Below are 24,103 nucleotides of genomic sequence, written 5' to 3' on the forward strand. Positions count from 1 at the left end.
GGGGTTGCGCGCCCTGGTGGGCACCATGGTGCGCACCAAGGAGCGCTCCGAAGTGTGCTCCAAGGTGCGGCGTGCACGAAGTCGGAGCCCGGTTTGCCCCGGGTGCGCACCTCGCGTGCACCTTCGGCGGGGTTGCGCGCCCTGGTGGGCACCATGGTGCGCACCAAGGAGCGCTCCGAAGTGTGCTCCAAGGTGCGGCGTGCACGAAGTCGGAGCCCGGTTTGCCCCGGGTGCGCACCTCGCGTGCACCTTCGCCGCGGTGGGCACCATGGCGTGCACGAAGTCGGAGCCCGGTTTGCCCCGGGTGCGCACCTCGCGTGCACCTTCGCCGGGGTGGGCACCTCGGCTGGGTTGCGCGCCCTGGTGCGCACCAAGGAGCGCTCCGAAGTGTGCTCCAAGGTGCGGCGTGCACGAAGTCGGAGCCCGGTTTGCCCCGGGTGCGCACCTCGCGTGCACCTTCGCCAGGGTGGGCACCTCGGTGCGCACACCTTCTCAATGTTTTCTTGCCTTTTCTGGAAATTGGTGAAGGCAGCGCATCAAAGGTGCGCACCTCGGTGTGCTCCGAGGTGCGAACCCGAGAGCGCTCCGAGGTGCCCACGAAGTCGAAAGTCGGGTTAATTGCATTGTTTTCCCCGGGTGCGCTCCGAGGTGCGCAACATCGGCGCGCACCAAGGAGGGCTCCGAAGTGTGCTCCAAGGTGCGCACGATGGCGTGCACCTCTGGTGCGCACGATTCGGAGCTCGGTTTGACCGGGGTGCGCACACCTTGGCTGGGTTGCGCACCTTTTGTGCGCTCCAAGGTGCGCACGAAGTCGGAGCTCGGTTTGCCCCGGGTGCGCACCTTCGCCAGGGTGCGCACCTTGATGCGCACGCCTTGGCTGGGCTGCGCACCTTGGTGGGCGCCATGGTGCGCACCTTTCGTGCGCTCCAAGGTGCGCACGAAGTCGGAGCTCGGTTTGCCCCGGGTGCGCACCTTGGTGGGCGCCATGGTGCACTCCGAGGTGCCCAAGATTGGTGCGCACCAAGGAGCGCTCCGAAGTGCGCTCCAAGGTGCGCGCGAAGTCGAAAGTTGGGTTAATTGTCCGGTTTGCCTCGGGTGCGCACCTTGCGTGCACCTTCGCCAGGGTGGGCGCCTTGGTGCGCACACCTTGGCTGGGCTGCGCACACCTTGGCACCCGCGTTTCCTTCATTTTAAATTTTTTTTTTTTACAATCTCTCAAGTGGGAAATTCTATAATCTCAACTTTTTTTGCCTTTTCAGGAAACTTTTGAATGGAGCGCATCATTGGTGCGCTCCGAAGTGTGCTCCAAAGCTCTCTCCAGCTGCGTGCACCTGCCCCGGCCGCGCACCCGGCCCCGCCCAGCTTCGCTCACCTGTCCCGGGCGTCTGGTGCGGAACCTTAGAGTAAGAAACATCACCGTGCACCTTGGCCAACGTGCGCGACTCGACCGAGCGCGCACTGGCCGAGGTGCACACCGATTTCACCTGGGTGCGCGCGCAGCACCTCGGGCGCACCGGGGTGCGCGCACAACGCCCGGGTTGCACCGTGGCCTGTGTGCTCGGGGCGCCTCGGGTGCGCGCTCGGTGTCGCCCCCGCGCGCGCGGTAGTGCGGGCAGCGCACCCCGGCCCGGCCCGGCCCCGACGAGAACGCAAACGGGCAAAAGGTTTATTCAAATAGCATTGCGATGCCCGGCGAAAAACTAAAAAAGGGTGCAACACCGGGACTTCCCGGGAGGTCACCCATCCCAGTACTACTCCGGCCCAAGCGCGCTTAACTGCGGAGTTCTGATGGGATCCGGTGCACTAACGCTGGTATGATCGCACCCGTTATGAGCTTGTCGCAGTGTGTACTTAGCAAACCGCGACCCACGTGCGAATCCACCCCGGCCACCCACCCCCGTCGAGGTGCACACCCTCCCTCGCGAAGTGCGCCCCGTTCGCCAAGTGTGAGCCCTGCCCGGGTGCGCGCACCTTGCTAGGGCGTCGGGTGTGCACCCGGCCCGGCCTACGTGCGTGCACCTGTAGGGGGCGTCGTGTGCGTGCAGTGTCCCGTCTGCAACGCGGTGCCCACACACCACCTCGGGCGCAACGACCTGCGCTCACATGTGGGCCGAGTGCACCTTGGTGCATGTTCGGGGCGCCTCGGGTGCACGCTCGATCTTGCCCCGGTGCACCAAGGCGCTCGGTTTGCCCCGGGTGCGCACTTGGTGCAAGGTGGGCACCCAAAATAGGGATCAAGCACCAAAACACAAGTTTCGGGATGCAAAATGGGACCCAAGGACCACAAATGCGTTCCAAGACCCATGATGGGTCCACGAGAACAAAAATGTGTTCCGAGACTTAATAAACAAATATTGGGTTTTAGGAGAAGAAACATGCTCTGATGCCCAAAACGAGAATCGACCCCGAAAAGGCCACAGGCCAAAAGTGGGATGCGAGACAAAAAAAAATGGGACCCGAGGACCAAAATTGGGTTCCCAGGTCGAAGACAGGGCAACCGGACAAGAAACGACCTCTAAGGCTCGAAATGAGTCCCGACGACTAAAACTTGACAAGAAGCACCCATCAGGCACCCAACTCGACACCCATGGGATGCCGACCCACCCGGGCTTCCACCTAGCACACCTTGGCACCCACCCACCCTCGCACCCAACCTCGCACCCAACTTAGCACCTTTGAACCCACATTGGCACTCACCCTGACCCTGGCACCTTGGAACCCACATTGGCACTCACCTTGACCCTGGCACCCACCTTTGCACTCACCTTGGGACCCACCCTGGCTCCCACCTCGGCACCCACCCAGACACCCACCTTGGTTCCTTGGCACCCACCTTGGATCCTTGGCACCCACCCCGACACCCACCTTGGCACGCAACTTGGCTACTTGCCACCCACCTTGGCTCCTTGACGCCCACCCCGACAACCACCCCGTGACCTACCCTGGCTAGGGTTGGTGCACACCCACCCTGGTGCCCACCTTGGCACCCACCCTATGACCCACCTTGGCACGCACCTTAGTACCCACCCCGTTACCCACCCTAGGACCCACCCCGTGACCCACCTTGGCCAGGGTGGGTGCCTTGGTGCGCACAACTTGCCTGGGCTGCACACCAGGGCGGGCTCAAGATGGCACCCGCGTTCCGTTTTTTTCACTATCTTTCAAAACGGAAATTTTAAAATCTCATTTTTTTCTTTTTTTTGCCTTTTCTGGAAATTAGTGAAGGCAGCGCATCAAAGGTGCGCAATGCTGGTGCGAACCCGGGAGCGCTCTGATGTGTGCTCCAAGGTGCGGCGTGCACGAAGTCCGAGCCCGGTTTGCCCCGGGTGCGCACCTCGCGTGCACCTTCGCCGGGGTGAGCACCTTGGCTGGGTTGCGCGCCCTGGTGCGTACCAAGGAGCGCTCTGAAGTGTGCTCCAAGGTGCGGCGTGCACGAAGTCGGAGCCCGGTTTGCCCCGGGTGTGCACCTCGGGTGCGCACCTCGCGTGCACCTTCGCTGCGGTGGGCACCTTGGCTGGGTTGCGCGCCTTGGTGGGCACCATGCAGTGCACGAAGTCGGAGCCCGGTTTGCCCCGGGCGCGCACCTCCGCCAGGGTGGGCACCTTGGTGCGCACAACTTGCCTGGGCTGCGCATCAGGAAGGGCTCAAGATGGCACCCGCGTTCCGTTTTTTTCACTATCTTTCAGAACGGAAATTTTAAAATATCGTTTTTTTTTGCCTTTTCTGGAAATTAGTGAAGGCAGCGCATCAAAGGTGCGCAACGCTGGTGCGAACCTGGGAGCGCTCCGATGTGTGCTCCAAGGTGCGGCGTGCACGAAGTCGGAGCCCGGTTTGCCTCGGGTGCGCCCTGGTGGGCACCATGGTGCGCACCAAGGAGCGCTCCGAAGTGTGCTCCAAGGTGCGGCCTGCACGAAGTCGGAGCCCGGTTTGCCCCGGGTGTGCACCTCGGGTGGGCACCTTGGTGCGCATGCCTTGCCTGGGCTGCGCACCAGGGCGGGCTCAAGATGGCACCCGCGTTCCTTTTTTTTCACTATCTTTCAAAACGGAAATTTTAAAATCTCATTTTTTTTTGCCTTTTTCTGGAAATTAGTGAAGGCAGCGCATCAAAGGTGCGCACCTCGCTGCCCACCACGGTGCGCAACGCCGGTGGGCACCCGGGAGTGCTTCGAAGTGTGCTCCAAGGTGCTGCGTGCACGTTGTCGGAGCCCGGTTTGCCCCGGGTGCGCACCTCGCGTGCACCTTCGTCGGGGTGGGCACCTTGGCTTGGTTTGCCCCGGCTGCGCTCCGAAGCGGGGTTATTGGAGCGCCGCCTCTTTTTTTGTCGGAGCGTTTGGTGGGGTTTCTCGCATTGGCTCTTCCGAGGCCCGGTTGCCACCCTGGCGCGCACGAAGTCGGAAGTAGGGTTAATTGCCCGGGTGCGCACCTTTGCCAGGGTGGCACCTTACCTGGGCTGCGCACCAGGGCGGGCTCAAGATGGCACGCGCGTTCCGTTTTTTTCACTATCTTTCAAAACGGAAATTTTAAAATCTCCTTTTTTTTTTGCCTTTTCTGGAAATTAGTGAAGGCAGCGCATCAAAGGTGCGCACCTCGCTGCCCACCTTGGTGTGCTCTGAGGTGCGCACCCGGGAGCGCTACGAAGTGTGCTCCAAGGTGCGGCGTGCACGTTGTCGGAGCCCGGTTTGCCCCGGGTGCGCACCTCGCCTGCACCTTGGCCGGGGTGGGCACCTTGGCTGGGTTTGCCCAGGGTGCGCTCCGAAGCGGGGTTACTGGAGCGCCCCCTCTTTTTTTGTCAGAGAGTTTGGTGGGGTTTCTCGCATTGGCTCTTCCCAGGCCCGGTTGTTGGGTGCGCTCCCACCCTGGCGCGCGCGAAGTTGGAAGTTGGGTTAATTGCCCGGGCGCGCACCTTCGCCAGGGTGGGCACCTTGGTGCGCAAACCTTGGCTGGGCTGCGCACCAGGGCGGGCTCAAGATGGCACCAGCATTCCCTTTTTCTCACTATCTTTCAAAACGGAAATTTTAAAATCTCGTTTTTTTTTTGCCTTTTATGGAAATTAGTGAAGGCATCGCATCAAAGGTGCGCACCTCGCTGCCCACCTTGGTGTGCTCCGAGGTGCCCACCACGGTGCGCAACGCCGGTGCGAACCCGGGAGCGCCCCGATGTGTGCTCCAAGGTGCGGCGTGCACGAAGTCGGACCCCGGTTTGCCCCGGGTGCGCACCTCGCATGCACCTTGGTGCGCACACCTTGGCTGGGTTGCGCGGCCTGGTGGGCACCATGGTGCGCACCAAGGAGCGCTCCGAAGTGTGCTCCAAGGTGCGGCGTGCACGAAGTCGGAGCCCGGTTTGCCCCGGGTGCGCACCTTCGCCGCGGTGGGCACCATGGCGTGCACGAAGTCGGAGCCCGGTTTGCCCCGGGTGCGCACCTCGCGTGCACCTTCGCCGGGGTGGGCACCTCGGCTGGGTTGCGCGCCTTGGTGCGCACCAAGGAGCGCTCTGAAGTGTGCTCCAAGGTGCGGCGTGCACGAAGTCGGAGCCCGGTTTGCCCCGGGTGTGCACCTCGGGTGCGCACCTCGCGTGCACCTTCGCTGCGGTGGGCACCTTGGCTGGGTTGCGCGCCTTGGTGGGCACCATGCAGTGCACGAAGTCGGAGCCCGGATTGCCCCGGGCGCGCACCTCCGCCAGGGTGGGCACCTTGGTGCGCACAACTTGCCTGGGCTGCGCACCAGGAAGGGCTCAAGATGGCACCCGCGTTCCGTTTTTTTCACTATCTTTCAGAACGGAAATTTTAAAATCTCGTTTTTTTTTGCCTTTTCTGGAAATTAGTGAAGGCAGCGCATCAAAGGTGCGCAACGCTGGTGCGAACCTGGGAGCGCTCCGATGTGTGCTCCAAGGTGCGGCGTGCACGAAGTCGGACCCCGGTTTGCCCCGGGTGCGCACCTCGCGTGCACCTTGGTGCGCACACCTTGGCTGGGTTGCGCGCCCTGGTGGGCACCATGGTGCGCACCAAGGAGCGCTCCGAAGTGTGCTCCAAGGTGCGGCGTGCACGAAGTCGGAGCCCGGTTTGCCCCGGGTGCGCACCTCGCGTGCACCTTCGCCGCGGTGGGCACCATGGCGTGCACGAAGTCGGAGCCCGGTTTGCCCCGGGTGCGCACCTCGCGTGCACCTTCGCCGGGGTGGGCACCTTGGTGTGCAGACCTTGGCTGGGTTGCGCGCCCTGGTGGGCACCATGGTGCGCACCAAGGAGCGCTCCGAAGTGTGCTCCAAGGTGCGGCCTGCACGAAGTCGGAGCCCGGTTTGCCCCGGGTGTGCACCTCGGGTGGGCACCTTGGTGCGCATGCCTTGCCTGGGCTGCGCACCAGGGCGGGCTCAAGATGGCACCCGCGTTCCTTTTTTTTCACTATCTTTCAAAACGGAAATTTTAAAATCTCATTTTTTTTTGCCTTTTTCTGGAAATTAGTGAAGGCAGCGCATCAAAGGTGCGCACCTCGCTGCCCACCACGGTGCGCAACGCCGGTGGGCACCCGGGAGTGCTTCGAAGTGTGCTCCAAGGTGCTGCGTGCACGTTGTCGGAGCCCGGTTTGCCCCGGGTGCGCACCTCGCGTGCACCTTCGTCGGGGTGGGCACCTTGGCTGGGTTTGCCCCGGCTGCGCTCCGAAGCGGGGTTATTGGAGCGCCGCCTCTTTTTTTGTCGGAGCGTTTGGTGGGGTTTCTCGCATTGGCTCTTCCGAGGCCCGGTTGCCACCCTGGCGCGCACGAAGTCGGAAGTAGGGTTAATTGCCCGGGTGCGCACCTTTGCCAGGGTGGGCACCTTACCTGGGCTGCGCACCAGGGCGGGCTCAAGATGGCACGCGCGTTCCGTTTTTTTCACTATCTTTCAAAACGGAAATTTTAAAATCTCCTTTTTTTTTTGCCTTTTCTGGAAATTAGTGAAGGCAGCGCATCAAAGGTGCGCACCTCGCTGCCCACCTTGGTGTGCTCTGAGGTGCGCACCCGGGAGCGCTACGAAGTGTGCTCCAAGGTGCGGCGTGCACGTTGTCGGAGCCCGGTTTGCCCCGGGTGCGCACCTCGCCTGCACCTTGGCCGGGGTGGGCACCTTGGCTGGGTTTGCCCAGGGTGCGCTCCGAAGCGGGGTTACTGGAGCGCCCCCTCTTTTTTTGTCAGAGCGTTTGGTGGGGTTTCTCGCATTGGCTCTTCCCAGGCCCGGTTGTTGGGTGCGCTCCCACCCTGGCGCGCGCGAAGTTGGAAGTTGGATTAATTGCCCGGGCGCGCACCTTCGCCAGGGTGGGCACCTTGGTGCGCACACCTTGGCTGGGCTGCGCACCAGGGCGGGCTCAAGATGGCACCAGCATTCCCTTTTTCTCACTATCTTTCAAAACGGAAATTTTAAAATCTCGTTTTTTTTTTGCCTTTTATGGAAATTAGTGAAGGCATCGCATCAAAGGTGCGCACCTCGCTGCCCACCTTGGTGTGCTCCGAGGTGCCCACCACGGTGCGCAACGCCGGTGCGAACCCGGGAGCGCCCCGATGTGTGCTCCAAGGTGCGGCGTGCACGAAGTCGGACCCCGGTTTGCCCCGGGTGCGCACCTCGCGTGCACCTTGGTGCGCACACCTTGGCTGGGTTGCGCGGCCTGGTGGGCACCATGGTGCGCACCAAGGAGCGCTCCGAAGTGTGCTCCAAGGTGCGGCGTGCACGAAGTCGGAGCCCGGTTTGCCCCGGGTACGCACCTCGCGTGCACCTTCGCCGGGGTGGGCACCTCGGCTGGGTTGCGCGCCCTGGTGCGCACCAAGGAGCGCTCCGAAGTGTGCTCCAAGGTGCGGCGTGCACGAAGTCGGAGCCCGGTTTGCCCCGGGTGCGCACCTTCGCCGCGGTGCGCACCATGGCGTGCACGAAGTCGGAGCCCGGTTTGCCCCGGGTGCGCACCTCGCGTGCACCTTCGGCGGGGTTGCGCGCCCTGGTGGGCACCATGGTGCGCACCAAGGAGCGCTCCGAAGTGTGCTCCAAGGTGCGGCGTGCACGAAGTCGGAGCCCGGTTTGCCCCGGGTGCGCACCTCGCGTGCACCTTCGGCGGGGTTGCGCGCCCTGGTGGGCACCATGGTGCGCACCAAGGAGCGCTCCGAAGTGTGCTCCAAGGTGCGGCGTGCACGAAGTCGGAGCCCGGTTTGCCCCGGGTGCGCACCTCGCGTGCACCTTCGCCGCGGTGGGCACCATGGCGTGCACGAAGTCGGAGCCCGGTTTGCCCCGGGTGCGCACCTCGCGTGCACCTTCGCCGGGGTGGGCACCTCGGCTGGGTTGCGCGCCCTGGTGCGCACCAAGGAGCGCTCCGAAGTGTGCTCCAAGGTGCGGCGTGCACGAAGTCGGAGCCCGGTTTGCCCCGGGTGCGCACCTCGCGTGCACCTTCGCCAGGGTGGGCACCTCGGTGCGCACACCTTCTCAATGTTTTCTTGCCTTTTCTGGAAATTGGTGAAGGCAGCGCATCAAAGGTGCGCACCTCGGTGTGCTCCGAGGTGCGAACCCGAGAGCGCTCCGAGGTGCCCACGAAGTCGAAAGTCGGGTTAATTGCATTGTTTTCCCCGGGTGCGCTCCGAGGTGCGCAACATCGGCGCGCACCAAGGAGGGCTCCGAAGTGTGCTCCAAGGTGCGCACGATGGCGTGCACCTCTGGTGCGCACGATTCGGAGCTCGGTTTGACCGGGGTGCGCACACCTTGGCTGGGTTGCGCACCTTTTGTGCGCTCCAAGGTGCGCACGAAGTCGGAGCTCGGTTTGCCCCGGGTGCGCACCTTCGCCAGGGTGCGCACCTTGATGCGCACGCCTTGGCTGGGCTGCGCACCTTGGTGGGCGCCATGGTGCGCACCTTTCGTGCGCTCCAAGGTGCGCACGAAGTCGGAGCTCGGTTTGCCCCGGGTGCGCACCTTGGTGGGCGCCATGGTGCACTCCGAGGTGCCCAAGATTGGTGCGCACCAAGGAGCGCTCCGAAGTGCGCTCCAAGGTGCGCGCGAAGTCGAAAGTTGGGTTAATTGTCCGGTTTGCCTCGGGTGCGCACCTTGCGTGCACCTTCGCCAGGGTGGGCGCCTTGGTGCGCACACCTTGGCTGGGCTGCGCACACCTTGGCACCCGCGTTTCCTTCATTTTAAATTTTTTTTTTTTACAATCTCTCAAGTGGGAAATTCTATAATCTCAACTTTTTTTGCCTTTTCAGGAAACTTTTGAATGGAGCGCATCATTGGTGCGCTCCGAAGTGTGCTCCAAAGCTCTCTCCAGCTGCGTGCACCTGCCCCGGCCGCGCACCCGGCCCCGCCCAGCTTCGCTCACCTGTCCCGGGCGTCTGGTGCGGAACCTTAGAGTAAGAAACATCACCGTGCACCTTGGCCAACGTGCGCGACTCGACCGAGCGCGCACTGGCCGAGGTGCACACCGATTTCACCTGGGTGCGCGCGCAGCACCTCGGGCGCACCGGGGTGCGCGCACAACGCCCGGGTTGCACCGTGGCCTGTGTGCTCGGGGCGCCTCGGGTGCGCGCTCGGTGTCGCCCCCGCGCGCGCGGTAGTGCGGGCAGCGCACCCCGGCCCGGCCCGGCCCCGACGAGAACGCAAACGGGCAAAAGGTTTATTCAAATAGCATTGCGATGCCCGGCGAAAAACTAAAAAAGGGTGCAACACCGGGACTTCCCGGGAGGTCACCCATCCCAGTACTACTCCGGCCCAAGCGCGCTTAACTGCGGAGTTCTGATGGGATCCGGTGCACTAACGCTGGTATGATCGCACCCGTTATGAGCTTGTCGCAGTGTGTACTTAGCAAACCGCGACCCACGTGCGAATCCACCCCGGCCACCCACCCCCGTCGAGGTGCACACCCTCCCTCGCGAAGTGCGCCCCGTTCGCCAAGTGTGAGCCCTGCCCGGGTGCGCGCACCTTGCTAGGGCGTCGGGTGTGCACCCGGCCCGGCCTACGTGCGTGCACCTGTAGGGGGCGTCGTGTGCGTGCAGTGTCCCGTCTGCAACGCGGTGCCCACACACCACCTCGGGCGCAACGACCTGCGCTCACATGTGGGCCGAGTGCACCTTGGTGCATGTTCGGGGCGCCTCGGGTGCACGCTCGATCTTGCCCCGGTGCACCAAGGCGCTCGGTTTGCCCCGGGTGCGCACTTGGTGCAAGGTGGGCACCCAAAATAGGGATCAAGCACCAAAACACAAGTTTCGGGATGCAAAATGGGACCCAAGGACCACAAATGCGTTCCAAGACCCATGATGGGTCCACGAGAACAAAAATGTGTTCCGAGACTTAATAAACAAATATTGGGTTTTAGGAGAAGAAACATGCTCTGATGCCCAAAACGAGAATCGACCCCGAAAAGGCCACAGGCCAAAAGTGGGATGCGAGACAAAAAAAAATGGGACCCGAGGACCAAAATTGGGTTCCCAGGTCGAAGACAGGGCAACCGGACAAGAAACGACCTCTAAGGCTCGAAATGAGTCCCGACGACTAAAACTTGACAAGAAGCACCCATCAGGCACCCAACTCGACACCCATGGGATGCCGACCCACCCGGGCTTCCACCTAGCACACCTTGGCACCCACCCACCCTCGCACCCAACCTCGCACCCAACTTAGCACCTTTGAACCCACATTGGCACTCACCCTGACCCTGGCACCTTGGAACCCACATTGGCACTCACCTTGACCCTGGCACCCACCTTTGCACTCACCTTGGGACCCACCCTGGCTCCCACCTCGGCACCCACCCAGACACCCACCTTGGTTCCTTGGCACCCACCTTGGATCCTTGGCACCCACCCCGACACCCACCTTGGCACGCAACTTGGCTACTTGCCACCCACCTTGGCTCCTTGACGCCCACCCCGACAACCACCCCGTGACCTACCCTGGCTAGGGTTGGTGCACACCCACCCTGGTGCCCACCTTGGCACCCACCCTATGACCCACCTTGGCACGCACCTTAGTACCCACCCCGTTACCCACCCTAGGACCCACCCCGTGACCCACCTTGGCCAGGGTGGGTGCCTTGGTGCGCACAACTTGCCTGGGCTGCACACCAGGGCGGGCTCAAGATGGCACCCGCGTTCCGTTTTTTTCACTATCTTTCAAAACGGAAATTTTAAAATCTCATTTTTTTCTTTTTTTTGCCTTTTCTGGAAATTAGTGAAGGCAGCGCATCAAAGGTGCGCAATGCTGGTGCGAACCCGGGAGCGCTCCGATGTGTGCTCCAAGGTGCGGCGTGCACGAAGTCCGAGCCCGGTTTGCCCCGGGTGCGCACCTCGCGTGCACCTTCGCCGGGGTGAGCACCTTGGCTGGGTTGCGCGCCCTGGTGCGTACCAAGGAGCGCTCTGAAGTGTGCTCCAAGGTGCGGCGTGCACGAAGTCGGAGCCCGGTTTGCCCCGGGTGTGCACCTCGGGTGCGCACCTCGCGTGCACCTTCGCTGCGGTGGGCACCTTGGCTGGGTTGCGCGCCTTGGTGGGCACCATGCAGTGCACGAAGTCGGAGCCCGGTTTGCCCCGGGCGCGCACCTCCGCCAGGGTGGGCACCTTGGTGCGCACAACTTGCCTGGGCTGCGCATCAGGAAGGGCTCAAGATGGCACCCGCGTTCCGTTTTTTTCACTATCTTTCAGAACGGAAATTTTAAAATATCGTTTTTTTTTGCCTTTTCTGGAAATTAGTGAAGGCAGCGCATCAAAGGTGCGCAACGCTGGTGCGAACCTGGGAGCGCTCCGATGTGTGCTCCAAGGTGCGGCGTGCACGAAGTCGGAGCCCGGTTTGCCTCGGGTGCGCCCTGGTGGGCACCATGGTGCGCACCAAGGAGCGCTCCGAAGTGTGCTCCAAGGTGCGGCCTGCACGAAGTCGGAGCCCGGTTTGCCCCGGGTGTGCACCTCGGGTGGGCACCTTGGTGCGCATGCCTTGCCTGGGCTGCGCACCAGGGCGGGCTCAAGATGGCACCCGCGTTCCTTTTTTTTCACTATCTTTCAAAACGGAAATTTTAAAATCTCATTTTTTTTTGCCTTTTTCTGGAAATTAGTGAAGGCAGCGCATCAAAGGTGCGCACCTCGCTGCCCACCACGGTGCGCAACGCCGGTGGGCACCCGGGAGTGCTTCGAAGTGTGCTCCAAGGTGCTGCGTGCACGTTGTCGGAGCCCGGTTTGCCCCGGGTGCGCACCTCGCGTGCACCTTCGTCGGGGTGGGCACCTTGGCTTGGTTTGCCCCGGCTGCGCTCCGAAGCGGGGTTATTGGAGCGCCGCCTCTTTTTTTGTCGGAGCGTTTGGTGGGGTTTCTCGCATTGGCTCTTCCGAGGCCCGGTTGCCACCCTGGCGCGCACGAAGTCGGAAGTAGGGTTAATTGCCCGGGTGCGCACCTTTGCCAGGGTGGCACCTTACCTGGGCTGCGCACCAGGGCGGGCTCAAGATGGCACGCGCGTTCCGTTTTTTTCACTATCTTTCAAAACGGAAATTTTAAAATCTCCTTTTTTTTTTGCCTTTTCTGGAAATTAGTGAAGGCAGCGCATCAAAGGTGCGCACCTCGCTGCCCACCTTGGTGTGCTCTGAGGTGCGCACCCGGGAGCGCTACGAAGTGTGCTCCAAGGTGCGGCGTGCACGTTGTCGGAGCCCGGTTTGCCCCGGGTGCGCACCTCGCCTGCACCTTGGCCGGGGTGGGCACCTTGGCTGGGTTTGCCCAGGGTGCGCTCCGAAGCGGGGTTACTGGAGCGCCCCCTCTTTTTTTGTCAGAGAGTTTGGTGGGGTTTCTCGCATTGGCTCTTCCCAGGCCCGGTTGTTGGGTGCGCTCCCACCCTGGCGCGCGCGAAGTTGGAAGTTGGGTTAATTGCCCGGGCGCGCACCTTCGCCAGGGTGGGCACCTTGGTGCGCAAACCTTGGCTGGGCTGCGCACCAGGGCGGGCTCAAGATGGCACCAGCATTCCCTTTTTCTCACTATCTTTCAAAACGGAAATTTTAAAATCTCGTTTTTTTTTTGCCTTTTATGGAAATTAGTGAAGGCATCGCATCAAAGGTGCGCACCTCGCTGCCCACCTTGGTGTGCTCCGAGGTGCCCACCACGGTGCGCAACGCCGGTGCGAACCCGGGAGCGCCCCGATGTGTGCTCCAAGGTGCGGCGTGCACGAAGTCGGACCCCGGTTTGCCCCGGGTGCGCACCTCGCGTGCACCTTGGTGCGCACACCTTGGCTGGGTTGCGCGGCCTGGTGGGCACCATGGTGCGCACCAAGGAGCGCTCCGAAGTGTGCTCCAAGGTGCGGCGTGCACGAAGTCGGAGCCCGGTTTGCCCCGGGTGCGCACCTTCGCCGCGGTGGGCACCATGGCGTGCACGAAGTCGGAGCCCGGTTTGCCCCGGGTGCGCACCTCGCGTGCACCTTCGCCGGGGTGGGCACCTCGGCTGGGTTGCGCGCCTTGGTGCGCACCAAGGAGCGCTCTGAAGTGTGCTCCAAGGTGCGGCGTGCACGAAGTCGGAGCCCGGTTTGCCCCGGGTGTGCACCTCGGGTGCGCACCTCGCGTGCACCTTCGCTGCGGTGGGCACCTTGGCTGGGTTGCGCGCCTTGGTGGGCACCATGCAGTGCACGAAGTCGGAGCCCGGATTGCCCCGGGCGCGCACCTCCGCCAGGGTGGGCACCTTGGTGCGCACAACTTGCCTGGGCTGCGCACCAGGAAGGGCTCAAGATGGCACCCGCGTTCCGTTTTTTTCACTATCTTTCAGAACGGAAATTTTAAAATCTCGTTTTTTTTTGCCTTTTCTGGAAATTAGTGAAGGCAGCGCATCAAAGGTGCGCAACGCTGGTGCGAACCTGGGAGCGCTCCGATGTGTGCTCCAAGGTGCGGCGTGCACGAAGTCGGACCCCGGTTTGCCCCGGGTGCGCACCTCGCGTGCACCTTGGTGCGCACACCTTGGCTGGGTTGCGCGCCCTGGTGGGCACCATGGTGCGCACCAAGGAGCGCTCCGAAGTGTGCTCCAAGGTGCGGCGTGCACGAAGTCGGAGCCCGGTTTGCCCCGGGTGCGCACCTCGCGTGCACCTTCGCCGCGGTGGGCACCATGGCGTGCACGAAGTCGGAGCCCGGTTTGCCCCGGGTGCGCACCTCGCGTGCACCTTCGCCGGGGTGGGCACCTTGGTGTGCAGACCTTGGCTGGGTTGCGCGCCCTGGTGGGCACCATGGTGCGCACCAAGGAGCGCTCCGAAGTGTGCTCCAAGGTGCGGCCTGCACGAAGTCGGAGCCCGGTTTGCCCCGGGTGTGCACCTCGGGTGGGCACCTTGGTGCGCATGCCTTGCCTGGGCTGCGCACCAGGGCGGGCTCAAGATGGCACCCGCGTTCCTTTTTTTTCACTATCTTTCAAAACGGAAATTTTAAAATCTCATTTTTTTTTGCCTTTTTCTGGAAATTAGTGAAGGCAGCGCATCAAAGGTGCGCACCTCGCTGCCCACCACGGTGCGCAACGCCGGTGGGCACCCGGGAGTGCTTCGAAGTGTGCTCCAAGGTGCTGCGTGCACGTTGTCGGAGCCCGGTTTGCCCCGGGTGCGCACCTCGCGTGCACCTTCGTCGGGGTGGGCACCTTGGCTGGGTTTGCCCCGGCTGCGCTCCGAAGCGGGGTTATTGGAGCGCCGCCTCTTTTTTTGTCGGAGCGTTTGGTGGGGTTTCTCGCATTGGCTCTTCCGAGGCCCGGTTGCCACCCTGGCGCGCACGAAGTCGGAAGTAGGGTTAATTGCCCGGGTGCGCACCTTTGCCAGGGTGGGCACCTTACCTGGGCTGCGCACCAGGGCGGGCTCAAGATGGCACGCGCGTTCCGTTTTTTTCACTATCTTTCAAAACGGAAATTTTAAAATCTCCTTTTTTTTTTGCCTTTTCTGGAAATTAGTGAAGGCAGCGCATCAAAGGTGCGCACCTCGCTGCCCACCTTGGTGTGCTCTGAGGTGCGCACCCGGGAGCGCTACGAAGTGTGCTCCAAGGTGCGGCGTGCACGTTGTCGGAGCCCGGTTTGCCCCGGGTGCGCACCTCGCCTGCACCTTGGCCGGGGTGGGCACCTTGGCTGGGTTTGCCCAGGGTGCGCTCCGAAGCGGGGTTACTGGAGCGCCCCCTCTTTTTTTGTCAGAGCGTTTGGTGGGGTTTCTCGCATTGGCTCTTCCCAGGCCCGGTTGTTGGGTGCGCTCCCACCCTGGCGCGCGCGAAGTTGGAAGTTGGATTAATTGCCCGGGCGCGCACCTTCGCCAGGGTGGGCACCTTGGTGCGCACACCTTGGCTGGGCTGCGCACCAGGGCGGGCTCAAGATGGCACCAGCATTCCCTTTTTCTCACTATCTTTCAAAACGGAAATTTTAAAATCTCGTTTTTTTTTTGCCTTTTATGGAAATTAGTGAAGGCATCGCATCAAAGGTGCGCACCTCGCTGCCCACCTTGGTGTGCTCCGAGGTGCCCACCACGGTGCGCAACGCCGGTGCGAACCCGGGAGCGCCCCGATGTGTGCTCCAAGGTGCGGCGTGCACGAAGTCGGACCCCGGTTTGCCCCGGGTGCGCACCTCGCGTGCACCTTGGTGCGCACACCTTGGCTGGGTTGCGCGGCCTGGTGGGCACCATGGTGCGCACCAAGGAGCGCTCCGAAGTGTGCTCCAAGGTGCGGCGTGCACGAAGTCGGAGCCCGGTTTGCCCCGGGTACGCACCTCGCGTGCACCTTCGCCGGGGTGGGCACCTCGGCTGGGTTGCGCGCCCTGGTGCGCACCAAGGAGCGCTCCGAAGTGTGCTCCAAGGTGCGGCGTGCACGAAGTCGGAGCCCGGTTTGCCCCGGGTGCGCACCTTCGCCGCGGTGCGCACCATGGCGTGCACGAAGTCGGAGCCCGGTTTGCCCCGGGTGCGCACCTCGCGTGCACCTTCGGCGGGGTTGCGCGCCCTGGTGGGCACCATGGTGCGCACCAAGGAGCGCTCCGAAGTGTGCTCCAAGGTGCGGCGTGCACGAAGTCGGAGCCCGGTTTGCCCCGGGTGCGCACCTCGCGTGCACCTTCGGCGGGGTTGCGCGCCCTGGTGGGCACCATGGTGCGCACCAAGGAGCGCTCCGAAGTGTGCTCCAAGGTGCGGCGTGCACGAAGTCGGAGCCCGGTTTGCCCCGGGTGCGCACCTCGCGTGCACCTTCGCCGCGGTGGGCACCATGGCGTGCACGAAGTCGGAGCCCGGTTTGCCCCGGGTGCGCACCTCGCGTGCACCTTCGCCGGGGTGGGCACCTCGGCTGGGTTGCGCGCCCTGGTGCGCACCAAGGAGCGCTCCGAAGTGTGCTCCAAGGTGCGGCGTGCACGAAGTCGGAGCCCGGTTTGCCCCGGGTGCGCACCTCGCGTGCACCTTCGCCAGGGTGGGCACCTCGGTGTGCACACCTTCTCAATGTTTTCTTGCCTTTTCTGGAAATTGGTGAAGGCAGCGCATCAAAGGTGCGCACCTCGGTGTGCTCCGAGGTGCGAACCCGAGAGCGCTCCGAGGTGCCCACGAAGTCGAAAGTCGGGTTAATTGCATTGTTTTCCCCGGGTGCGCTCCGAGGTGCGCAACATCGGCGCGCACCAAGGAGGGCTCCGAAGTGTGCTCCAAGGTGCGCACGATGGCGTGCACCTCTGGTGCGCACGATTCGGAGCTCGGTTTGACCGGGGTGCGCACACCTTGGCTGGGTTGCGCACCTTTTGTGCGCTCCAAGGTGCGCACGAAGTCGGAGCTCGGTTTGCCCCGGGTGCGCACCTTCGCCAGGGTGCGCACCTTGATGCGCACGCCTTGGCTGGGCTGCGCACCTTGGTGGGCGCCATGGTGCGCACCTTTCGTGCGCTCCAAGGTGCGCACGAAGTCGGAGCTCGGTTTGCCCCGGGTGCGCACCTTGGTGGGCGCCATGGTGCACTCCGAGGTGCCCAAGATTGGTGCGCACCAAGGAGCGCTCCGAAGTGCGCTCCAAGGTGCGCGCGAAGTCGAAAGTTGGGTTAATTGTCCGGTTTGCCTCGGGTGCGCACCTTGCGTGCACCTTCGCCAGGGTGGGCGCCTTGGTGCGCACACCTTGGCTGGGCTGCGCACACCTTGGCACCCGCGTTTCCTTCATTTTAAATTTTTTTTTTTTACAATCTCTCAAGTGGGAAATTCTATAATCTCAACTTTTTTTGCCTTTTCAGGAAACTTTTGAATGGAGCGCATCATTGGTGCGCTCCGAAGTGTGCTCCAAAGCTCTCTCCAGCTGCGTGCACCTGCCCCGGCCGCGCACCCGGCCCCGCCCAGCTTCGCTCACCTGTCCCGGGCGTCTGGTGCGGAACCTTAGAGTAAGAAACATCACCGTGCACCTTGGCCAACGTGCGCGACTCGACCGAGCGCGCACTGGCCGAGGTGCACACCGATTTCACCTGGGTGCGCGCGCAGCACCTCGGGCGCACCGGGGTGCGCGCACAACGCCCGGGTTGCACCGTGGCCTGTGTGCTCGGGGTGCCTCGGGTGCGCGCTCGGTGTCGCCCCCGCGCGCGCGGTAGTGCGGGCAGCGCACCCCGGCCCGGCCCGGCCCCGACGAGAACGCAAACGGGCAAAAGGTTTATTCAAATAGCATTGCGACGCCCGGCGAAAAACTAAAAAAGGGTGCAACACCGGGACTTCCCGGGAGGTCACCCATCCCAGTACTACTCCGGCCCAAGCGCGCTTAACTGCGGAGTTCTGATGGGATCCGGTGCACTAATGCTGGTATGATCGCACCCGTTATGAGCTTGTCGCAGTGTGTACTTAGCAAACCGCGACCCACGTGCGAATCCACCCCGGCCACCCACCCCCGTCGAGGTGCACACCCTCCCTCGCGAAGTGCGCCCCGTTCGCCAAGTGTGAGCCCTGCCCGGGTGCGCGCACCTTGCTAGGGCGTCGGGTGTGCACCCGGCCCGGCCTACGTGCGTGCACCTGGAGGGGGCGTCGTGTGCGTGCAGTGTCCCGTCTGCAACGCGGTGCCCACACACCACCTCGGGCGCAACGACCTGCGCTCACATGTGGGCCGAGTGCACCTTGGTGCATGTTCGGGGCGCCTCGGGTGCACGCTCGATCTTGCCCCGGTGCACCAAGGCGCTCGGTTTGCCCCGGGTGCGCACTTGGTGCAAGGTGGGCACCCAAAATAGGGATCAAGCACCAAAACACAAGTTTCGGGATGCAAAATGGGACCCAAGGACCACAAATGCGTTCCAAGACCCATGATGGGTCCACGAGAACAAAAATGTGTTCCGAGACTTAATAAACAAATATTGGGTTTTAGGAGAAGAAACATGCTCTGATGCCCAAAACGAGAATCGACCCCGAAAAGGCCACAGGCCAAAAGTGGGATGCGAGACAAAAAAAAATGGGACCCGAGGACCAAAATTGGGTTCCCAGGTCGAAGACAGGGCAACCGGACAAGAAACGACCTCTAAGGCTCGAAATGAGTCCCGACGACTAAAACTTGACAAGAAGCACCCATCAGGCACCCAACTCGACACCCATGGGATGCCGACCCACCCGGGCTTCCACCTAGCACACCTTGGCACCCACCCACCCTCGCACCCAACCTCGCACCCAACTTAGCACCTTTGAACCCACATTGGCACTCACCCTGACCCTGGCACCTTGGAACCCACATTGGCACTCACCTTGACCCTGGCACCCACCTTTGCACTCACCTTGGGACCCACCCTGGCTCCCACCTCGGCACCCACCCAGACACCCACCTTGGTTCCTTGGCACCCACCTTGGATCCTTGGCACCCACCCCGACACCCACCTTGGCACGCAACTTGGCTACTTGCCACCCACCTTGGCTCCTTGACGCCCACCCCGACAACCACCCCGTGACCTACCCTGGCTAGGGTTGGTGCACACCCACCCTGGTGCCCACCTTGGCACCCACCCTATGACCCACCTTGGCACGCACCTTAGTACCCACCCCGTTACCCACCCTAGGACCCACCCCGTGACCCACCTTGGCCAGGGTGGGTGCACCCACCCTGGTGCCCACCTTGGCACCCACCCATCCTAGCACCCAGCCTGTGACCGGGCTTGGAACCCAACCTTGCACCCGCACCCGTCTTGGCCAGTGTGGGTGCGCACCCATCCTGGCACCCACGTTGTGACACACCCTTTAACCCACGCACCCTAGCACCCACGTTGGCACCCACCTTGGAACCCAACCTAGCAACTTGGCACCCACCCCGTGACCCACCTTGGCATCCACCATAGCAGTCGCCGACTTGGCACCCACCTCGGCACCCACCTTGACACTTGTGGACCCACCTTGCCACTCACCCTAGCATCGACCCATCCTAGCACCCACCCTGGCACCTTTGCACCCTAGCACTCACCCATCCTAGCACCTAACCTGTGACCCACCTTGACACTCACCCTCGCACCCACCTTGGAACCCAACCTAGCACCCACCCACCCTGACACCAACCCTAGCACCTACCCACCCTTGCACCCACCCTGTGACCCATCTTGGCACCCACCCATCCTACCACTCAACCTATCACCCACCTTCTCACCCACCTTGGCATCCACCTTAGCACCCACCCACACTGGCACCTTGGCACCCACCTCGGGCAAGGTGGGTGCACACCCACCCTGGCACCCAATTTAGAACCCACCGAGCATGTTACCCACCTTGGCACCCACATTGCAGCCCACCCTAGTACCCACCCTATGACCCACATTGGCATCCACACCCTAGCACCCAGGCACCTCGACACCCGCCTTGACACCCACCCTAGCACTGAACCTGTGACCCACCTTGGAACTCACCCTAGAACCCACCCACCCTGTGAACCACCTTGGCATCCACCTTAGCACCCACCCACCTTGGCACCCACTCTAGCACTCACCCATCCTAACACCCAACTTGTTACCCACCTTGGCACCCGCCCTCGCGTCCACCTTGAAACCCACCCTAGCACCCACCCACGCAGGAGCCCACCTTGGCACCCAACCTAACACCCACGCATCCTGGCACCCAACTTGTGACCCACCTTGGAACCCACCCTAGTACCCACCTTTGAACCCACTATATCACCAACCCACCTTGGCACCCACCCTATGACCCTCTTTGGAATCCACCCTAGCACGCACCCACCCTGGCACCCACCATGGAGCGCACCCTAGCACCCACCCACCTCGGCACGCACCTCAACACCCACCTTGGTGTGCGCACTGCGCCAACCTCTCAAAGACCCTATGTGGTGCGCTCCAAAGTGTACACCTTTGGTGCGCTCCAAGGTGCGCACCTTTGGTGCACACTGAGGTGCACACCAAAGTGTGCACCGAGGTGAGCACCAAAGTGCACTCCAGGGTGCACACCAAGGCGTGCACCTTTGGTGCGGTCAATGCAAACGAATTCGGAAGTTGGGGTCGATGTCCTAATCGCTGCTGCAGACTACACGTATGAGAATCGGACAAATAGCTTTATATAGGGGAGGTGTTGCGTTTGATGGGTCGACTCCCCTGGTTGTGTGCACTGCACCAACTTCAAAGACCCTGTCTTGTTTAAGAAGTCAAAAGTTGGGGTGGATGTCCTAATCATTGCTGCAGTCTACGCATGTATGAGAATCAGACAAATAGCTTATATAGGGGAGGTGTTGCATTCGGTGGGTTGACTCCCCTGGTTGTGCGCACTGCGCCAACCTCAAAGACCCCGCATAGCAGAAGAAGTCGGAAGTCGGATTTTGGTGAGCACCAAGGCGTGCACCTTTGGTGCGGTCAACGCAGACGAATTCAGAAGTTGGGGTGGATGTCCTAATCGTTGTTGCAGGCTACACATGTATGAGAATCAGACAAATAGCTTATATAGGGGAGGTGTTGGGTTTGATGGGTCAACTCCCTTGGTTGTGCGCATTACGCCAACCTCAAAGACCTTGTTTTCGTTAAGAAGTCAAAAGTTGGGGTCAATGTCCTAATGGCTCCTGCAGGCTACACATGTATGAGAATCGGACAAATAGCTTATATAGGGGAGGTGTTGGGTTTGATGGGTCGACTCCCCTGGTTGTGCGCATTACGTCAACCTCAAAGACCTTGTTTTCGTTAAGAAGTCAAAAGTTGGGGTCGATGTCCTAATTGCTCCTGTAGACTACACATGTATGAGAATCAGACAAATAGCTTATATAGGGGAGGTGTTGGGTTTGATGGGTTGACTCCCCTAGTTGTTCGCATTACACCAACCTCAAAGACCTTGTTTTCGTTTAGAAGCCGAAAGTTGGGGTCGATGTCCTAATTGCTCCTGCAGGCTACGCATGTATGAGAATCAGACAAATAGCTTATATAGGGGAGGTGTTGGGTTTGATGGGTCGACTCCCCTGGTTGTGCGCATTGCGCCAACCTCAAAGACCCTGCATTGCGGATGAAGTCGAAAGTCAGAGTTTGGTGTGCTACAAGGTGTGGTCGAAGGTGCTCACCTAGGTGTGCACCTTTGGAGCACAGGAAAAGTGCCCTCCAAAAGTGCGCACCTTTGGAGTGCACAAAAGTGCCCTCCAAAAGTGCGCACCTTTGGAGCGCAGAAAAGTGCCCTCCAAAAAGTGCCCTCCAAAAGTGCGCACCTTTGGAGCGCAGAAAAGTGCCCTCCAAAAAGTGCCCTCCAAAAGTGCGCACCTTTGGAGCGCAGAAAAGTGCCCTCCAAAAAGTGCCCTCCAAAAGTGCGCACCTTTGGAGCGCAGAAAAGTGCCCTCCAAAAAGTGCCCTCCAAAAGTGCGCACCTTTGGAGCGCAGAAAAGTGCCCTCCAAAAAGTGCCCTCCAAAAGTGCGCACCTTTGGAGCGCAGAAAAGTGCCCTCCAAAAAGTGCCCTCCAAAAGTGCGCACCTTTGGAGCGCAGAAAAGTGCCCTCCAAAAAGTGCCCTCCAAAAGTGCGCACCTTTGGAGCGCAGAAAAGTGCCCTCCAAAAAGTGCCCTCCAAAAGTGCGCACCTTTGGAGCGCAGAAAAGTGCCCTCCAAAAAGTGCCCTCCAAAAGTGCGCACCTTTGGAGCGCAGAAAAGTGCCCTCCAAAAAGTGCCCTCCAAAAGTGCGCACCTTTGGAGCGCAGAAAAGTGCCCTCCAAAAAGTGCCCTCCAAAAGTGCGCACCTTTGGAGCGCAGAAAAGTGCCCTCCAAAAGTGCGCACTTTTGGTGCGCACCAAGGCGCTGGTTCGGTCGTTGCAGGCGAGTTCGGAAGTTGGGGTCGATGTCCTGAGCGGAGGTGCAAACTACACAGGTGTCGGAATCGGACAAATAGCTTATATAGGGGAGGTGTATGCTTCGATGGGTCGACTCCCCAGGTTGAGCGCACCGCGCCAACCTCAAAGACCCTACGGTATGGATGAAGTCGGAAGTTGGGTCCGATGACCGATTCGATTAGTAGGTATGCTCATGAGGTCGGAATTTGGGTCCGATGACCTGCCATGTGCAGGAAGGCGAATGTTGACACTGTGCGTTGCAAGGTGCACACCAAGGCGCTGGTGCGGTCTTTTTAGTCGAGTTCGGAAGTTGGGGTCGATGTCCTGATCGGAGGTGCAAGCTACACAGGTGTGGGAATCGGACAAATAGCTTATATAGGGGAGGTGTATGCTTCGTTGGGTCGACTCCCCGGGTTGAGCGCACCGCGCCAACCTCAAAGACCCTACGGTATGGATGAAGTCGGAAGTTGGGTCCGATGACCGATTCGATATGTAGGCATACTCGCGAGGTCGGAATTTGGGTCCGATGACCTGCCACGTGCAGGAAGGCGAATGTTGGCACTGTGCGTTGCAAGGTGCGCACCAAGGCGCTGGTTCGGTCGTTGGAGGCGAGTTCGGAAGTTGGGGTCGATGTCTTGATCGGAGGTGCAAACTACACAGGTGTGGGAATCGGACAAATAGCTTATATAGGGGAGGTGTATGCTTCGTTGGGTCGACTCCCCGGGTTGAGCGCACCGCGCCAACCTCAAAGACCCTACGGTATGGATGAAGTCGGAAGTTGGGTCCGATGACCGATTCGATATGTAGGCATACTCGCGAGGTCGGAATTTGGGTCCGATGACCTGCCATGTGCAGGAAGGCGAATGTTGGGACTGTGCGTCGCAAGGTGCGCACCAAGGCGCTGGTGCCGTCGTTGCAGTCGAGTTCGGAAGTTGGGGTCGATGTCCTGGTCAGAGGTGCAAACTACACAGGTGTGGGAATCGGACAAATAGCTTATATAGGGGAGGTGTATGCTTCGATGGGTCGACTCCCTGGGTTGAGCGCACCGCGCCAACCTCAAAGACCCTACAGTATGGATGAAGTCGGAAGTTGGGTCCGATGACCGATTCGATACGTAGGCATATTGGCGAGGTCTGAATTTGTGTCCGATGACCTGCCATGCGCAGGAAGGCGGAATTTGGGTCCGATGACCGAGTTGATGGCGTGCCATGCGCAGAAAGGCGGAATTTGGGTCCGATGACCGAGTTGATGTTGATGGCCCGCCATGCACAGGAAGGCGGAATTTGGGTCCGATGACCGATTTGAAGGCGTGCCATACGCAAAAAGGCGGAGTTTGGGTCCGATGACCGAGTTGATATTGATGGCCCGCCATGCGCAGGAAGGCGGAATTTGGGTCCGATGACCTGACATACGCATGGAGTCCGACTCGGGGGCCGATGTTCGATTCGATGACTTGCATTGTGGGTAAAGTCGGAAGTTGTGGTCTTTGACCCGATTCGATGACCAGACTTCGGCTGCTTGAGAATCGGACAAATAACTTATATAGGGGAGGTAGTGTTCTCGAGCATCCTCCCCCCGTGCCCGTTTATGTCGATTGATGCTGGTGCTCGACTGGTTGGAGCGCTCGGATGCAAAAATCTTGCACCAGGATTTATCGATTGTGATGGACACGGCAAGTCTCCTGATTGCTATGCAGGAGCTCATCGTGAATCTCTATGCGGCCTTGGTATGGACTCGACCTGCGGAATGGTTCGGCAATGGTAGTCGCTCCAACACGTCCTTGCAATGGCCACAGAGGTGATTCGACTAGAGCTCCAGTCTAGCTTTTGGGTTGCTTGGCGGACTGGTATAGCCGCGATCGAGTTCCGGCCATGAACGTTTTAGATAGCTCTTGGGCTTTCTGGGACGGAAGTCGGAAGTTTGGGCTGTTGTCCGATTTGATGACCATTCTTCGGATGT

The 24,103-nt window shown here is 61.2% G+C and overlaps 3 non-coding genes across 3 annotated transcripts; all 3 read right to left on the bottom strand.

Annotated features, from left to right (window-relative positions):
- Nucleotides 1-1,707: 1,707 nt before the first annotated feature.
- Nucleotides 1,708-1,826, bottom strand: LOC131863773 (5S ribosomal RNA). Its single transcript, XR_009362668.1, has one exon. It is a non-coding gene; the product is annotated as a 5S ribosomal RNA (ribosomal RNA).
- A 7,817-nt stretch (nt 1,827-9,643) lies between these two features.
- LOC131863784 (5S ribosomal RNA) lies at nt 9,644-9,762 on the bottom strand. The gene has a single exon (XR_009362679.1). It is a non-coding gene; the product is annotated as a 5S ribosomal RNA (ribosomal RNA).
- A 7,817-nt stretch (nt 9,763-17,579) lies between these two features.
- LOC131863763 (5S ribosomal RNA) lies at nt 17,580-17,698 on the bottom strand. Its single transcript, XR_009362658.1, has one exon. It is a non-coding gene; the product is annotated as a 5S ribosomal RNA (ribosomal RNA).
- Between the last annotated feature and the right edge of the window lie 6,405 nt (nt 17,699-24,103).

Source organism: Cryptomeria japonica, unplaced genomic scaffold (genome assembly GCF_030272615.1).
Source record: "Cryptomeria japonica unplaced genomic scaffold, Sugi_1.0 HiC_scaffold_68, whole genome shotgun sequence".
Lineage (NCBI taxonomy): Eukaryota > Viridiplantae > Streptophyta > Pinopsida > Cupressales > Cupressaceae > Cryptomeria > Cryptomeria japonica.